Source organism: Schistocerca cancellata, chromosome 1, assembly GCF_023864275.1.
Source record: "Schistocerca cancellata isolate TAMUIC-IGC-003103 chromosome 1, iqSchCanc2.1, whole genome shotgun sequence".
NCBI classification, from domain to species: Eukaryota; Metazoa; Arthropoda; class Insecta; order Orthoptera; family Acrididae; genus Schistocerca; species Schistocerca cancellata.
Genome location: NC_064626.1, coordinates 643,422,993 through 643,442,230, shown reverse-complemented (window position 1 = coordinate 643,442,230; position 19,238 = coordinate 643,422,993). Strand labels below are relative to the sequence as shown.

The 19,238-nt window shown below is 39.5% G+C and overlaps 1 protein-coding gene across 1 annotated transcript in view; it reads left to right on the top strand.

Annotated features, from left to right (window-relative positions):
• The window catches only part of LOC126183362 (EF-hand domain-containing family member B), a 395,037-nt gene that overhangs the window by 343,612 nt on the left and 32,187 nt on the right, over nucleotides 1-19,238 (top strand). The gene's annotated exons all lie outside the window — the stretch shown is intronic.

Below are 19,238 nucleotides of genomic sequence, written 5' to 3'. Positions count from 1 at the left end.
GTGCTTATGGAATATCGTCTCAGTTATGTGACTGAATTTGTGACTTCCTATCAGAGAGGTTACAGTTCATAATAATTGACAGAAAGTCATCGAGTAAAACAGAAGTGATTTCTGGCGTTCCTCAAGGTACTGTTATAGGCCCTTTGCTGTCCTTTATCTATATAAATGATTTGGGAGACAATCTGAGCAGCCAGCTTAGGTTGTTCACAGATGATGCTGTCATTTACCGACTAATAAAGTCATCAGAATTTCAAAACAAATTGCAAAATTGTTTAGAAAAAATATCTGAATGGTGTGAAATTTGACAGTTGACCCTAAATAACGAAAAGTGTGAGGTCATCCACATGAGTGTTAAAAGAACTCATTAAATTTCGGTTACACAATAAATCAGTCAAATCTAAAGGCTGTAAATTCAACTAAATACCTTGGAATTACAATTACAAACAACTTAAATTGGAAGGAACACACAGAAAATGTTGTGGGGAAGGCTGCGTTGTATTGGCAGGACACTTAGAAAATGTAAGAGATCTACTAAGGAGAGTGCCTACACTATGCCTGTCCGCCCTCTTTTAGAATACTGTTTCATGGTGTGGGATCCTTACCAGATAGGACTGACAGAGTACATCAACAAAGTTCACAGAAGGGCAGCATGTTTTGTATTACCACAAAATACGGGAGGGAGTGTCACTGAAATGATACAGGATTTGGGCTGGACATCATTAAAAGAAAGGCGTTTTTCACTGCGACGGAATCTTCTCATGAAATTCCAATCACCAACTTTCTCCTCCGAAAGTGAAAATATTTTGTTGACGGTGACCTACGTAGGAAGAAATGATTACCACAATAAAATAAGGGAAATCAGAGCTTGTATGGAAAGATATAGATGATTGTTCCTTCCGTGCACTATACGAGATTGGAATAATAGAGAATTGTGAAGGTGGTTCAATGAACCCTCTGCCAGGCACTTCAATGTAATTAGCAGAGTATCCATGTAGATGTAGTACTACTCTCTTCTACTTCCTTGATCTTAACTCATACAGAATCCTCTATATACAATGTTTCCATGCTTCCTCTTCCTCCTACTATCCACATCCTTACTCTCGGTTGATAACAACACTTGTGTCAATGCACTTAGAGAGCCTTGAAATGGTTTCAGACGTCTGAACAATAGTTGTATACATCGGTAATTGGAGCTTGGCATTTACCTGCAATGTTGTTTCAACTACCTGATATGACCCCTGCCAAAGAGTTATAAATTTCATGGTCTTGTTTTGGAATGTACTGGTTTAATAACTTTTCTTGCAGACCAACTTTGTACTGTGGTAATTTGCTCACATAATTTCCCAATCATTCCAAGCATTTCAGAGCTCTAGTGTTTGCTCTCTGATTGCGCTTCAAAATTTCCATAACTGTTGTAGCAAAATCCTTGACAGACACCACATTGGAGATCAAATTCCCCAAACTGTATTGAATACTTTAGAAAACTTAGATACCTGGTTGGATTTAAATCGGTTAAAATTAAACATGGAAAAGACACAGTTAATGCAATTTAAAACAAAACAAGCAAACTCAAATGATATTCAGGTCAGTCACAGAAACCAGGATTTGCAGGAAGCTAGCTGTAAGAAATTCCTACGAATGCAACTAAATAAAAACCTATCATGGGGGTCACACATATAGTACCTTGCAAATAAATTAAGTAGCCTAGCATATACAACTGCACAGTGCATAACTTAATCATAGTTAACACTTGGTTCAAGAATCATGAAAGAAGGTTGTATATATGGAAGAACCCTGGAGATACTAAAAGGTTTCAGATAGATTATATAATGGTAAGACAGAGATTTAGGAACCAGGTTTTAAATTGTAAGACATTTCCAGGAGCAGATGTGGACTCTGACCACAATCTATTGGTTATGAACTATAGATTAAAACTGAAGAAACTGCAAAAAGGTGGGAATTTAAGGAGATGGGACCTGGATAAACTGAAAAAACCAGAGGTCGTACAGAGTGTCAGGGAGAGCATAAGGGAAAAATTGACAGGAATGGGGGAAAGAAATACAGTAGAAGAAGAATGGGTAACTTTGAGGAATAAAATACTGAAGGCAGCAGAGGATCAACTAGGTAAAAAGACGAGGGCTAGTAGAAATCATTGGGTAACAGAAGAGGTACTGAATTTAATTGATGAAACGAGAAAATACAAAAATGCAGTAAATGAAGCAGACAAAAAGGAATACAAACGTCTCAAAAATGAGATTGACAGGAAGTGCAAAATGGCTAAGCAGGGATGGCTAGAGGACAAATGTAAGGGTGTAGAGGCTTATCTCACTAGGGGTAAGATAGATACTGCCTAGAGGAAAATTAAAGAGACCTTTGGAGAAAAGAGAACCACTTGCATGAATATCAAGAGCTCAGATGGAAACCCAGTTCTAAGCAAAGAAGGGAAAGCAGAAAGGTGGAAGGAGTATATAGAGGGTCTATACAAGGGCAATGTTCTCGAGGACAATATCATGGAAATGGAAGGGGATGTAGATGAAGATGAAATGGGAGATATGATTCTGCGTGAAGAGTTTGACAGACCACTGAAAGACCTAAGTTGAAACAAGGCTCCAGGAGAAGACAACATTCCATTAGAACTACTGACAGCCTTGGGAGAGACAGTCCTGACAAAACTCTACCATCTGGTGAGCAAGATGTATGAGGCAGGCGAAATTCCCTAATACTTCAAGAAGAATATAATAATTCCAATCCCAAAGAAAGCAGGTGTTGACAGATGTGAAAATTACCGAACTATCAGTTTAATAAGTCACAGCTGCAAAATACTAGCGCGAATTCTTTACAGACAAATGGAAAAACTGGTAAAAGCCGACCTCGGGGAGATCAGTTTGGATTCTGTAGAAACGTTGGAACACGTGAGGCAATACTGACCCTATGACATATCTTAGAAGAAAGATTAAGGAAAGGCCAACTGATGTTTCTAGCATTTGTAGACTTAGAGAAAGCTTTTGACAATGTTGACTGGAATACTCTCTTTCAAATTCTGAAGGTGGCAGGGGTAAAATACAAAGAGCAAAAGGCTATTTACAATTTGTACAGAAACCAGATGGCAGTTATAAGAGTCGAGGGACATGAAAGGGAAGCAGTGGTTGGGAAGGGAGTGAGACAGGGTTGTAGCCTCTCCCTAAAGCTATGCAATCTGTGTATTGAGCAAGCAGTAAAGGATACAAAAGAAAAGTTCAGAGTAGGTATTAAAATCCATGGAGAAGAAATAAAAACTTTGAGGTTTGCCAATGACATTGTAATTCTGTCAGAAACAGCAAAGGACTTGGAAGAGCAGTTGAACGGAATGGACAGCGTCTTGAAAGGAGAGAATAAGATGAACATCAACAAAAGCAAAACAAGGATAATGGAATGTAGTCGAATTAAGTCATGTGATGCTGAGGGAATTAGATTAGGAAATGAGACACTTAAAGTAGGAAAGGAGTTTTGCTATTGGGGGAGCAAAATAACTGATGATGGTCAAAGTAGAGAGGATATAAAATGTAGACTGGCAATGGCTAGGAAAGAGATTCTGAAGTAGAGAAATTTGTTAACATCGAGTATTGATTTAAGTGTTAGTTAGTCGTTTCTGAAAGTATTTGTATGGGGTGTAGCCATGTTTGGAAGTGAAACGTGGACGATAAATAGTTTAGTCAAGAAGAGAATAGAAGCTTTCGAAATGTGGCGCTACAGAAGAATGCTGAAGATTAGATGGGTAGATCACATAACTAATGAAGAGGTATTGAATAGAATTGGGGAGAAGAAGAGTTTGTGGCACAACTTGACTAGGAGAAGGGATCGGTTGGTAGGATATGTTCTGAGGCATCAAGGGATCACCAATTTAGTACTGGAGGGCAGCGTGGAGGGTAAAAATCATAGAGGGAGACCATGAGATGAGTACACTAAGCAGTTTCAGATGGACGTAGGCTACAGTAGGTACTGGGAGATGAAGAAGCTTCCACAGGATAGAGCAGTATGGAGAGCTGCATCAAACCAGTCTCAGGACTGAAGACCACAACAACAAAAACAACATACAATGAGAATATTGTTCAATGCTACCAGTATGGGCATAAGAAAAGTAGTACATCACAGCTACTTTAAGTCAGTAATAAGGTATGGAATTGTATTTTGGGGTAACTCAAACCCTATGTGTCGAATACTAAAACTTCAGAAGACCATCATTAGAAATATGCACAATGTTGGACGAAGAAAATAATTTCAGCCAGTCCTAAAAAGTCTGAGTATACTACGTGTTCTTTCACTATACATATATAAGCTGATTATCTTTGTACACAGTAACCCTGATTTATTTGTAGCAAATCATTTTCAACATAATTACACCAGAAATCAAAATAATTTTATGCTGCCCATCCACCGTTTAAAACTTTACGCTCAAACTCCACATTATATGGGTATGAAAATTTGCGACAAAGTGAAAGGACGAGAATTGCTCAGCATAAATTTAGAAACACTGAAAAAATCGTTATACGAGAAACTAGTGCAGAAATGTTACTATTCAGTGGAAGAATTCATAAATGACAAACTGAAAATTTGAGCAGGAGAGAGCAAGTACTTAGGACTTAATCTTAAAAGTTCGCTACTTTTGAAGAAAAATTATTAATTGCTTAATTAAGTAATTATTCAGTACTGTATATTATATTACTGGTATTATAAGGAAATTTTGAAAAAAAAACAACATTTTGTCTATGGAGTGCGTGACTGATTCTCTTGTAAAAATTTTTGTTTATTTATACACACAATCACATGTTTATGACACAGTCATAACCGGTTTTGGCCATACGATGATCATCTTCAGATTCTAAAACAATACAAAAGAAAATTTATATTAAAACCTAAAAAATAAGTGCAATATTTAACCACACTTATTAGTAATCTACTGAATTTATGCGAAATACATATAGTTCACACCTAAAGGCGGCATACACTGAACACAGGTTCATGCATTGTCAAACTAGCTATAAAATGTGAAACACCGGTCTTATATAGATATAAAAATTTGTTACATTTTGTTCACCGTCTTTGCGCTAGATGCGCACGTCCTCTGGAAGATAGTCATAATTTTTCAAAAGCCTAAAATATAAAAATTTACTATTAATATTTAGGTGAAATGTACATAAAATTTAAGATTACAGAACAGATTGTTACTTCAGTAAAATAACATTTCAGAACAAGGAGAAAACATTGCTATAGGTGGAAATACAAGTAGCACTTGTAGAATGTATTTCTGATGCCCGATGGCGCTGTATTTCCGGCTATTGCCTGTTTATGCTGTTGTCCATTGGTACGGCAGGGACGACATGGGCAGGACAACGAGTGAAAATTGTAAACTAGTTTTTGATTTTGACGAGTCTCCTGTACTTTTAAGTCAATGGCTTGAAATTTTATGTTATGAGACAATAAACTTCTACTTCTACTGCTACTCCCCATGAAACACCAATGACATGAGCCTCCCATAAACTACCTCAAATGGTGATAATCATAGTGGAGAATGGACTTTTGAATTATATGCACCTACAGTGAAGTATAAATACATGTCACAATTGTTATGATGTGTGTTCACATGATGGCTCAACATCTTTCTGACTGTGCAATGCACCCTCTCTGTTTAACCATTAGCCGGAGGGTGCAGTGGAGTTGGCTTTAACTTCCTAACCTTTAACAGATTACACAGCTGCTTTAACAAATCTGATGTAGGCCCATTATCAGTGATCATAATTTCTGGCACTCCAAATTTGAACACCCATATGTTGACCAGTGATTTTGATCAACAATAATTAACACAAATAGATTCTTGGATGCAGTCCTGTTAAATGGCTCGAGGCCATCCAACACAACCATTTTAAAAAGTTCCATTGCTTCTGGTAACCTCTACAAAGGTATTAACTTGCTCGCATTGCACACAAACCATTCCATAACAATCCAAATCATTCCTAGATTTCCACAAATAATATTCCGCTATTTGCCTCGTCATTGTTCGACAACCGTCATATTCAAACAACACCCGGTCATGCGTTTCTTTCAGCATTTCCTAGTTTAGCATTGTTGGCACTAGTACTCATGGCCTCTATCTTTTTGTTTTACATAATAACCCATTCCACACATTGAACTGCAGCTGCAGTGAATACTGTTTGCATTTTGTGTCAGACTATTACGCTGCTCACCATTGTGCACGTTAATGACTCAGTTTCTGTGTCACTGCTAGTCAACTGCTTAAACTATACATGCTAGTGTGTCTCTTGTGAGAGTTGTGTATGACTTCATACTCGAACTCACTTAGCCTCAATGCCGATCTAGCCAGAATATTATAAGTGTCATTGAGCTCCAACAACCTCTTAAGAGCTGTATGGTATTTTACCACTTTAAACCTCTTTCCATACAAACAAAACCTGAAATGTGCAATTCCATACATCATATTAAGCACCTCCTTTTTGTCATTGAATAGTTTTTCTCTGTTCTATTCAATTGTCTACAAGCATATGCTACCGGCTGCTCTTCTCCACTTACTATCTGGTTGAGAACACAGCCTATAACTTGATTAGAGGCCTCGGTTGACAACATAAACTCTTTCTCATAGTACAAGCAAATTAGTGCTGGACTTGATGGTAATGCTCTCTTTAACTCCTTGATTGTGTCCTGGAGTTCCTTTATACATCTGAGCTTTAGCCCCTTGTTTAGCAGTCATGTAAGTGGTCCCACTATAACTGCAAAACTCTTTATGAATTAACAATAATAATTCCCTAAAACTAAAGGAGATTGTGACCCTTTAGTATTACTAGGAATCAGAAATTCCTGTACTGCCTCTGTCAGCCTTGGAGCTGTCTTGATCCCTTCTCTGCCAATAATGTGCGCTAACTACATAACATCTTGAAATCCAAAATGCCATTTTTCCATACTTATGTTAAATTTGCTGCTTGTAATAATCTAAAAACCTCAAAAATGTTGCATATATTCTGCCATATCCTTCATGTAAACAATTATATTATTTAAGCATCCCATGCGCTGGTGAGGTCTCAGCCCCCTCAGCACTCCACCCAACAAATGCTGAAGTGTTATTTATTTTCTAATTGGCATCCTACAATACTGAACATGGCCCCAGAGGATCGAGAATGCTGTTTTCAGGCAGTCCACCATAAGTGGTGCCCACTCCTCGGATCTAAGGTAGGTAAGTGCTTTCATTGCCCCAAATTGTAAATAGTTTAAGTGATGTTTGTGATTGAATATGCATCAGTTTTGGTTTTGCTGTTAAGATATCTGTAGTTACAACACAATCTACTTGTATATCTTTTGGTCTCATTTGGTGGCTTTTATGGTACAACTACTATGGCTCTGCTCCATTTACAAGAAGGGGGATAAAGAGATACATCAAACTATCGACCAACTTCAATTTTGCCAGCTTTCTCAAAAATATTTGAAAAGATTGTGTTCAAGCATCTCATTAAGCATCTGACAGTAAATAATATATTGTCCAAGTCACAGTTTGTATTTCTTAAAGTTTCTGATATAGAGAAAACTATTTACACTTACAGTGAGAATGTACTTAATTCATTAGATAATAAATTAGAGGCTACTGGCATTTTTTCTGTGACCTGTCAAAAGCCTTTGTGTGAACCATAGCATTCACTTAGGTAAATTAGAATATTATGATGTCAGTGGCAGTGCTGCGAAATGATTTGAGTCTTATCTACCCAACAAGAAACAAAGAATGTTGTTGCGAAATTCCTGAGCAGTAAGCAGTCAGTCTTCACATATGACTGGGAATTATTACATGTGGTGTTCCTCAAGGTTCCATCTTGGGTCCATTGATTTTTCTTGTGTACATTAATGACCTCTGATCTGTTACATTGCCAGATGATAAGTTTGTTTTGTTTGCAGATGATACAAACATTGCAATAAGTAGCAAGTCAAGTACAGATTTAAAATATCTGATATTCAAATTTTCACTGACACTAATAAGTGGTTTAAAGCTAATTCACTGTCATTAAACATCGAGAAGACCCACTGTACGCAGTTCAGAACCTGTAAGAGACTTCCTTCCAGCAGGTGTATAACATACAAAGACTTGCAGACCGAAGAGGTTAAATTTCTGGGATTACAACTCGATAGTAAATTCAGTTGGGAAGGGCATACCACAGAATTTCTTAAGTGCCTAAACAAGTCTGCATTTGGAGTCAGAATGAGATCAAATGTAGGAGATACAAATATACAAAAACTTGCACACTTTGCTTACTTTCATTCTATTATGTCATATGGGATCATATTCTGGGGCAACTCATCAAACCGGGCCAAAGTTTTTAGGGTGCAAAAGTGTGTGATAAGAATCATTTGTGGTGTAAATTCAAGAACATCATGTAGAAACCTATTCAAGGAACTTTGTATCCTAACCACCACTTCTCAGTATATTTATTCCTTACTGAAATTTGTTGCAAGTAATACATCTCTATTTCCAACCAATAGCTCAACGCATAGTAAATACTGGGAATAAGAACATTCTACATAAAGGCCTAAAATCACTTACCTTGGTCCAAAAAGGGGTCCAATATTCAGGAATATATATTTTCAATAAATTTGCCAGCAACCTTTAAAAATTTGGTTTCAGATAAAGCACAGTTTAAACAGAGTTTGAAAGACTTTTTGATAGGAGACTCCTTCTACTCTGTAGATGAATATCTTAACAGAGACTGTTAAGCCAGCTTAAGTAAAAATGTCTGTTAGACTTCAGTTTTGTCAACACTTGGTCACAACAGTCGGGATAAGGTATTTTGTGCATAATACTCTTATTAATAGTGCATACCCATGTTTCATTATGACAGCTTGTTAATTCTGTAAATATTAGCTGTTCCAGTTTACCGCATTGTATTCACCTATTTCGATAATCTCCTGACAAATGATCAGGGTAGTAAATATTATATTCAAATGTTTTATCTTTTTATCTTATACTTTCTGACATGTTCCATACCTACGAGAATCATCTCATGTTTTGGGTCTATGGAATGAAAACTGAATTTAATCTAATCTAATCATGGACTAGCGCTTTTCTCTGTTACCTCATCCACTAACTGTTGATCAATGAATTCTTCTAACACTGGTTGTAAACATTGCAGTATACGGTAAGGTCCACTTCATAACAGTGACTCAATTCCTGTGGATATGATGCTATGTTACAGGTATTGCTAATAAAGGCCCTCACGGAAAAAACAAATCTTCAAATTCAGAGAGTAACTTATCCATCTCCCCCTCGATAAAAAAACAAATCCCCAAATTCAAACAGTAATTTCTCCCTCTCCAGTCAGTCATTACCTCTGGTATGCTCCAGCTTCCAATGCAATGCAGTTTTGTCAGTGGTTTGCACAGTACCCTGGCACACACTGGCAGGTCACCTACCCACATAATCCAGGACTTCCAGATTAGCTACCAACATTCTTTTGGTGAGCTGTACTCCATCAGCATCAACATTGTCTAAATTCTTGGGCACTACATTCCCATCCAATTCCTCCAATACATGTACTATGGTTCTCATTACAAAGCAATATGATATTTGTAATGCAGGCCATCCCAGTACCACATCCACCCAGACCAACTTCCCAGTATCTTTGGCACAGTATCATGTGATTTGATCCTTGGTATTGTTGAATGCAGTTCAAGCAGTGCACCCCCTTAAAATTGACGCACATTGCATCCATACTTCACAGGTGACAGTCTCCCCTAGCTGCAACATCATGTCCCTAAGTTGAACTACATGTTGCCTAAGGTCAATTTTGGCAGCTGTGTTATCAGAAAGTGTAATCCTAAGATCATGCAGTAACCATTACTTACTTGGGGCACAACTTCAATGCATCACTTAAAACACTTTGTCCCCACCTGGAACTCTATCATCATTATCTCTATCTCCATGAAAATTATAGTGCAACAGGTTTAATTGCCTCTTACCAATTTGTCCATACTTGCCAATGACATACACTTGTTGTTGTTGTTGTTGTGGTCTTCAGTCCTGAGACTGGTTTGATGCAGCTCTCCATGCTACTCTATCCTGTGCAAGCTTCTTCATCTCCCAGTACCTACTGCAACCTACATCCTTCTGAATCTGCTTAGTGTATTCATCTCTTGGTCTCCCTCTACGATTTTTACCCTCCACACTGCCCTCCAATACTAAATTGGTGATCCCTTGATGCCTCAGAACATGTCCTACCAACCGATCCCTTCTTCTGGTCAAGTTGTGCCACAAACTTCTCTTCTCCCCAAGCCTATTCAATACCTCCTCATTAGTTATGTGATCTACCCATCTAATCTTCAGCATTCTTCTGTAGCACCACATTTTGAAAGCTTCTATTCTCTTCTTGTCCAAACTATTTATCGTCCATGTTTCACTTCCATACATGGCTACAATCCATACAAATACTTTCAGAAATGACTTCCTGACACTTAAATCTATACTCGATATTAACAAATTTCTCTTCTTCAGAAACGCTTTCCTTGCCATTGCCAGTCTACATTTTATATCCTCTCTACTTCGACAATCATCAGTTATTTTGCTCCCCAAATTGCAAAACTCCTTTACTACTTTAAGTGTCTCATTTCCTAATCTAATTCCCTCAGCATCACATGACTTAATTCGACTACATTCCATTATCCTCGTTTTGCTTTTGTTGATGTTCATCTTATATCCTCCTTTCAAGACACTATCCATTCCATTCAACTGCTCTTCCAAGTCCTTTGCTGTCTCTGACAGAATTACAATGTCATACACTATGTGATCAAAAGTATCTGGATACACCAAAAAAAAAAAAATGTTTTTCATATTAGGTGCATTTTGCTGCCACCTACTGCCAGGTACTTCATATCAGCGACCTCAATAGTCATTAGACATCGTGAGAGAGCAGAATGGGGTGCTCCACGGAATTCCAAACTTTTAACGTGGTCAGGTGATTGGGTGTCACTTGTGTCATACGTCCATACGTGATATTTCCACACTCATAAACATCCCTAGGTCCACTGTTTCTGATGTGATAGTGAAGTGGAAATGTGAAGGGACATGTATAGCACAAAAGCATACAGGGCAACCTTGTCTGCTGAGTGACAGAGACCACCAAACGTTGAAGAGGGTCATAGTGTGTAATATGCAGACATCTATCCAAACCATCACACAGGAATTTCAGACTGCATCATGATCCACTGCAAGTACTATGACAGTTAGGCGGGAGATGAGGAAACTTGGATTTCTTGGTCGAGCAGCTGCTCATAAGCTACACATCTACTGGTAAATGCCAAACAATGCCTCGCTTGGTGTAAGGAACATAAACATTGGATGACTGAACAGTGGAACTATATTGTGATGAGTGATGAATCATGGTACACAATGTGGTGATCCGATGGCAGGGTGTGGGTATGGCAGATGTCCGGTGAACATCATCTGCCAGCATGTGTAGTGCCAACAGTAAAATTCGGAGGTGGTGGTATTATGGTGTGGTCATGTTTTTCATGGAGGGAGCTTGCACTCCTTGTTGTTTTGGATGGCACTATCACAGCACAGGCCTACATTGATGTTTTAAGCACCTTCTTGCTTCTCACTGTTGAAGAGTAATTCGGGAAAGGCAATTTCATTTTACAACACGATCGAGCACCTGCTCATAATGCACACCCTGTGGCGGAGTGGTTACATGACAATAACAGCCCTGTAATGGACTGGCCTGCACAGAGTCCTGACCTGAATCGTATAGAACACCTTTGGGATGTTGTGGAATGCCAACCTCGTGCCAGGCCTCACCGACAGACATCAATACCTTCCTCAGTGCAGCACTCTGTGAGGAATGGGCTGCCATTCCCCAAGAAACCTTCCAGCACCTAATTGAACATATGCCTGCGAGAGTGGAAGTTGCCGCCAAGGCTAAGTGTGGGCCAACACCATATTGAATTCCAGCATTACTGATGGAGGGCACCACAGACTTGTAAGTCATTTTCAGCCAGGTGTCCAGATACTTTTGATCACATAGTGTATGTCCCTGTGTCCAAACAAAATTTGTGCTTTCCACTATTCACTATTCTGACCTTTTCATTCGGCCACTGCATTGGTATTAGTTGCTTCTTAACTTATCTGGAATTCTAAGTGGTGTATCTGGGGATCCCTATTACATTTAACACCTGTATATTTATCTCCAGTTTCTCCTTAACTTTTCTACAGTCATATGGGTGGTGCCCAACCTACCACTCTGAGGTGGTGTCATTGTCACTGCACATGTCTCATCCTCTCACATCTATAATGCTTCACAGTAGTGGAGATTACTCCTCTCTTATCCCACATTCATATTACCACCTCAGTCTTCTCAAACTCCATGGCTAATCTGACACAGAGTATAAATCAATTGGGGTACGTGTTCACTTCCTTCTAGGCATATTAGGGGGCAAGCCCCTTAAAGATATGTCCAGTGCCCTCTGCTTACTTCTGGAGTATAGCTCTATTTGGCTGTTTACTGTCCCCTCATTCATGTGTCTGCACATTTCACTTTTTGTGTTCTGTCCACAAACTTTTCTACCAACTAGTGATGCTCCTTTGACAGACTACACAACTGCCCCCAAAAAACCCTCACAATACTTTTTCTTCTTGTACCTTTGTAGCAGGCCTTTTTCCAGTTCATCTAATGTATGCACTACTTTAGGCCCTCAGTACATCTGAGATACAACTTGTAGGAATATCAACAATCTGGAGTTTCCATTGTTTGAGATACACCTTGGCTTCCCCTACTAACTTAACTTTGCCACCTGTAATAATTGAACCTGTTACCACCCCAATATTACCTGGTAACAGCAGATCATTGAAAAAAGAGACTACACACTCAGTCGGCTTTCCAGAGAAGAGCATGACCATACCAGCTTTGACTGGATCCAATAAAGGATTGGGTTGCTTGGCTAATTCCAATTCTTCCTCCCTAGCTGCAAGCCTGTTACACAAGTCTGCATATCTGCTTTCAATTAAGCCATTTCATTAACCAATGCTTGAAATGCCTCCTGAATGGTGATAAAATTGCACTTGCGACACTGCTGTTACATAACTTTTTCTCCATTACACACCACGGAACACAAAAATACATTCACAACAGACCTTGTGACACAACAAACATATCATCTTATGTCTTGTCATCATGTATCTTGTCTTATCATCATCCATCTTGACTCTGTGCACCGACTAGCCATATGCCCCTTCCCAAAGACAATTAACACACATAACTGGTTCTGCCTCTGTACAAGGTGCTCAGTGCCCTGTCAAATTACACTGACCACATCTCATGTTCCTTTTTGAATGATCAGCTGGTTTACTACGCTGTAAAAACATAAACCTTGTATCCTTAAGCATCACTCACTTAGACAGTACACGCCATCTACACATAAAACAAGGAAACAAACACAAAAACCAATAGTCTGCTCACTCAACCCACTGTTTTATGAAACTGCATGCAGTGGTTGAGAAGCAAAGCTGCGCGAAAGTCAACTGCGCTGTGTAATGGTCGCCTGGTCGTAGATATTGCTAATTGCTATAATCGCACTATTTCACTCCCATTTACGGAGCTTGTTAGCACTTGATGTTAGGTTGGCGCCATTAAAGTGCATTGTGTTGTGGAAATCGCTGCTACTTGCTGGATCGCTGCTGTCTCTCGATGCTGATGCTGGCTCTAAATCTGGTTGTCTAGGGTTAAAAACATGAGGTCCCGTGTTTTTTATGTGCTTTTGATGATAAAGAACGAGCGAAACCAACAAATATGTAAACTTAAAATTTTTATTACTCTGGTGGCCATCTTAATTCCACTGTCCACCAAAGACCATGACGCAACACAAAGTAGTACTTCCGTTGCATGTTCTTTGCATTGTTTATCCAACTCAAACAATAACACACAAACACACTTTACCAAAGTGACATTCCGACTGCCTTCCGACCGTTCTTGCTGCTTGTATTTATAACATTGTCAAAGAACTACTAAAAAGAGATATAGTTTACAAGTCACATGTACATCTGTTATCATAATTTGTGCAGAAAAGTTATTAATTTGCATCGAGTGACATAATTTAACATGTTATTAAAATGACAGACAGATTTGTTGACTTGACAGAATAATTCTTTGTTACACAAAGGCCGTTTTTTAGAAGTTTGTCAATTGACTTCTCTAATTTGCATAAATAAGTAATTAACATGAATTATTAAGAATTACATTGGTTTTCGTCTAAAACAGGATTGATTTCGTGAATACTAAGTGAAACCGCTCCTAGTGAACAAATAGGTTTCACTGGGTGATTTTATTTAAGGAGATCCAAAATACCTAAGTTGGCCACTATTTTTCGTATTTCATATTAATTATTTAAGATGAACTTAGTGTTTTTACATGATGACATTTGCTGTATCAGTGATCAAGTGATATAAACTTTTGTGTGGGTCAGTTATTCAGTATAATTTAATGGGTTGACTGTTTATGCAGACATGTTATGCAATCATTGTTAACATACACAATAACTTTTCTATAATCATAAATACTCATTAAACTGGTTGAATTAGGAGGGTATCGCATACTTCAGTACAGTAAAGCCTTTAATATGTTCCCTTACAGCTGACACCAGTGGCCAGACGAGGTCCACAAGTATTTCTGACACCACTCTATAGCAGCTTGGGATGAGTGGGGTCACTATGGCATAGAAGTGGTGGAGTGGTGGTTTGTGGAGGCAATGGTGTTGGCCAGGGGTGGCTAGGAAAACTACACTGCAAGATACAACATATTTTATATCATCCCAATATACAACATCGGAGTGCTGCGATGCACCTGGATATGCCTCTCTAGGGCCGAAGTCCAAAGGTTGGCTGTTTGATATCCACATCCTGCTTTGCAGGCATTGTTTACCCCACTCAACAGCATGTGCCTGAGTTAGCACTATGTGGCCCTGAGTGAGCAGTGCCAGTGACACACAGGTCTGCTGAATTCTCATAGGCATCCACTGCTACTGGGTTAGAAGTTCACCCTGGCATGGAAGGAAGCAGTACCCCCATGGCTGTGAACCACTGACCCCCAAGGGGCTGTAAGGCAGTGGAATAATTATTATCGAGATGGACTGTGACATAACAGGGCAAACCTTTCATCTGTCAGCTTCTGGATAGGGGAAACCAAGTTGAACATTATGCAGCTTCAGTTGTACTGACCAGAGGAGTTGATAGTGATCCTTCCATTGTGAAATCTGACCTACCTGAATGAAACATTGGATCCTAATCTAGTCCTATCCTTAAACCGGCAAATTGACATACAACAGTGATGTGTTTCAGTAGATAAATGTTCTCCCATGCGCAGCAATACCAGGAAGAGGAGCAGCAGCAGCACACGATCAAGAGCAGAAGCACACAACCACAGGCACCGTGTTAGTCTTGACTCTGTTTGCACAGCATTCATCTACCTTAAGTGGAGGGCCACTCGTCAATGAGATCCTGCAGTACATCAGATACTGATGGTCTTGTTAAACATTCATACATGGGAAGGTATGACAGATGAAAGAACCTGGATACAGTAATGAGAGTGTTGTAGTGTAAAATATAATTAATTGTGATTTGAAAGACAAGGAACCTTGAGTGGTGTTTGAATGAGCATTGTTATTTACAGTATTGGAGGATATAAGGGTGCAGTGAGGGGATATTAATGTAAACAGTTGTTTAATACTTTGACGGGATATATGTATAAGAGGCAGCTCAAATGAAAATGGAGATTTTATGTAGTGGTGTAAGGACGGATGGAGAAGTCGAAGGGCTGATAATTGTACAAGAAATGTATCCCACCTTCAGAGCTTTGTTGTTTACTGTAAGAAGTCAACTGTAAGTAAACTATGTTGTAATTTTGTATGTGAAGTCTTCTGTTGCAGACTGGCCATGGGTTGACACTCAGGGTGTGGGTGTTACCAGAGAGGGGAGATGTGTAACACAGTCACTATATATTGAGTATTACAGAATTAAAAGTAGCTCCATTGTGGCCATGTGTGAAGCAAGCAGCAGACACAGAAGTGCTGATTTGTAAGTGAGCCTGATGTACACTGCAAGACAGCAGCATCTAGCCACACAATCATGATGACATTGAAGAAAGGCCATATAACTACAAGCCATACTGCAGAGTATGTCCTCACCATGGACTCAAAGGGTTGTTGATTTGAACATGTCTGGAAGCAATGTAATGGCACAACAAGGGTTCTATTACTCACAATGAATACCCTCTGACTGTAGCACAGTCTGGCACCCTCCTTCCTCCACATCAGGTCCACACAAGTCTCCATCACACTATGGGCCAGCAAGCAGCAGACGCTGGTTTGGGCAGCCAGCTCCACCAGATCAACTCATGATTCTAAATCCACACTGAAGGGCTTAAAATGATGCAACAGATGAGCTGTCCCCCAGACTCCATGGCAGCACTGAACTTCTTCCTTAGAGGGCAGTAGTTCACAGTCAGGGGGGCACTGCACCAATCCTTCCACATCAGGGCGAGCTTCTCACCTAAAAGCAGTGGATGCCTATGACAATTCAGCAGGCATACACATTCCTGGCACTCCTCACTTGGGACCACATACTGCTAACTCAGGCACAAAGTAGTTGAGTGGAGTAAACATTGTCAACAAAGCAGGATGCGGTCATCATGCTGCTACGACCTTGCAATGTCACCAGTACCACCGGCAGACCACGTGCCTGCAGAGGTCACATCCAGGGGTGTTGCAGCAGTCTTATGTTGCAACTCAAGATGAAATAAATATGTTGTATCTAGCAGCGGAGTTTTCCTAGCTACCCCTGGTCAGTACCACCACCTCCACATCATAGTGGCACCTCACAGCTAGGGTCATTATAGCTCTCTCAATACAGTCCCATTTTAAGTTATTTTGTACCTATTTCTCAAGAATTTAAGCTACTATATCTGAAACTTAATGATGTGTTGTCAAGACTGGTACTGCACCACACTTGTGCAAGATGGGGAAGGTTGAATTTCATGTACATTTATGCATTATTCTGTCATTTTGTTGGAAACAGCTGGTTATCAGAGATTGTTTTCCTTTCCTTAGGATTTATTATTTACATAGTCTATGTAAACTACAGAAGACCTAAGACATAGCTTCATGGCATGCCATAGTTGGTCACCTGCACTGTAGCAGTTAGTAATTCTAGCTGTGTCACAAATGAGGACTGAATTAGGATATACTTCCCACATACACCATCCTGTACCTGCTGTTTCAGATCTGCAGTAAATTCCTCATTCCTCTCCAACCAAGGGTCCACCCCTCACAGTTCATTATAAGAGGGTCACTCCAAAAGAAATGCACACTATTTTTTTTTAAATCCATCTTTTATTCTACTTGTTTGAAAGTTTTATAGTGTGTAGATACATCCTTTAGGAACAATAATTTCATTTCTCCACATAATTTCCATCCCTCTCAACTGCCTTACGCCATCTTGGAACCAGCGCCTGTATACCCGCACGGTAAAATTCTGGACCAAACTGTTGGAGCCACTGTTTTGCAGTGTGCACAAGGGAGTCATCATCTACAAACCTTGTTCCACGAAGAGAGTCTTTCAGTTTCCCAAAGAGATGATAGTCACATGGAGCCAGGTCAGGACTGTAAGACGGGTGTTTCAGTGTTGTCCATCCAAATTTTGTGATCGCTTCCATGGTTTTTTGACTGACTTGTGGCCGCGCATTGTCGTGCAACAGCAAAACATCCTGCTTTTGCCGATGTGGTCTAACATGACTGAGTCGAGCTTGAAGTTTCTTCAGTGTCGTCACATATGCATCAGAATTTATGGTGGTTCCACTTGGCACGATGTCCACAAGCAAGAGTCCTTCGGAATTGAAAAACACTGTAGCCATAACTTTTCCAGCAGAAGGTGTGGTTTTGAATTTTTATTTCTTGGGCAAATTTGCATGATGCCACTCCATTGATTGCCTCTTCGTCTCTGGTGAAAAATGATGGAGCCATGTTTCATCACCTGTCACAATTCTTCCACGAAATTCATCTCCACCATTCTCGTACTGTTCCAAAAGTTTGCTGCATACTGTTTTTATTGTTTCTTTGTGAGCCACTGTCAACATCCTGGGAACCCACATGGCACAAACCTTTCTTAATGCCAACACTTTCAGTATTCTGCAAACACTTCCTTCCCCTATCCCAACATAGCATGACAATTCTTTCACTGTAATGTGTCTATCAGCAGTCACCAATTCGTTAACTCTCTGGACATTGTCTGGAGTGTGTGCAGTACTAGGTCTGCCGCTGCAAGGACAATCCTCAATATTGCCGTGCCCGCTTTCATGACGTAACCAGCTTGTCTACCGACTAACTGTACTGCGATTGACAGCAGCATCTCCATACACCTTTTTCAACCTCTTGTGGATGTTTCCCACTGTCTCATTTTCACAGCACAAGAATTCTATGACAGCACATTGCTTCTGACGAATGTCAAGTGTAGCAGCCATCTTGAAGACATACTGTGATGGCGCCACTCACGGGAACAGGTTGAACTAAGTTTGAAAACAAGAGGGAAGGATGTATCTACACACTGTAAAACTTTCACACATGCAGAATGAAAACTGTATTTTTAGAAAAATAGTGTGCATTTCTTTTGGAATGACCCTAGTAGTTTTATCTCCCTCTTTCATTGTTCTATTGCTGATGCAGTTGGCTGTGGCCATCTACTTTCTAACTTTCTAATGCTTTGAGGAGATGATGAAACAAGCACAGCACTACATCTCGGAGCACATTCTTTGTGTTTGAGCATGCTCAATTGGTTATTGCTGAAATGTAACAGTTATTTATGTCATGACTGTGTATTATGTAACACTGTAGTCATTAGCAGCATCAGCTACATACCTTCAAGCTCAAATTTATATCCTGGCCTTTCCATTTTCAGTATGTTTTTGACACAAAATTCAAGTATTACATCCTTTTGATTATCTTTCCAGAGACACAAAATAATGATTTTTAAGAAAGTAAAAGGGTGTCCGCAGCTATTCTGTTCATGTATTGACTCTTCCAGAACTGCTGACTTTTGGAAAACTCTATGAGTAACTGCTGTTTTTTTAATAAGTCAATTTCGCTAAAAATTGTGTCTTAAGTATTAGTGTCATTACAAGCTGTAGCTAGAACATGAAATTTAGGAATGATTTAGATAATTCTATAGTAAAAAC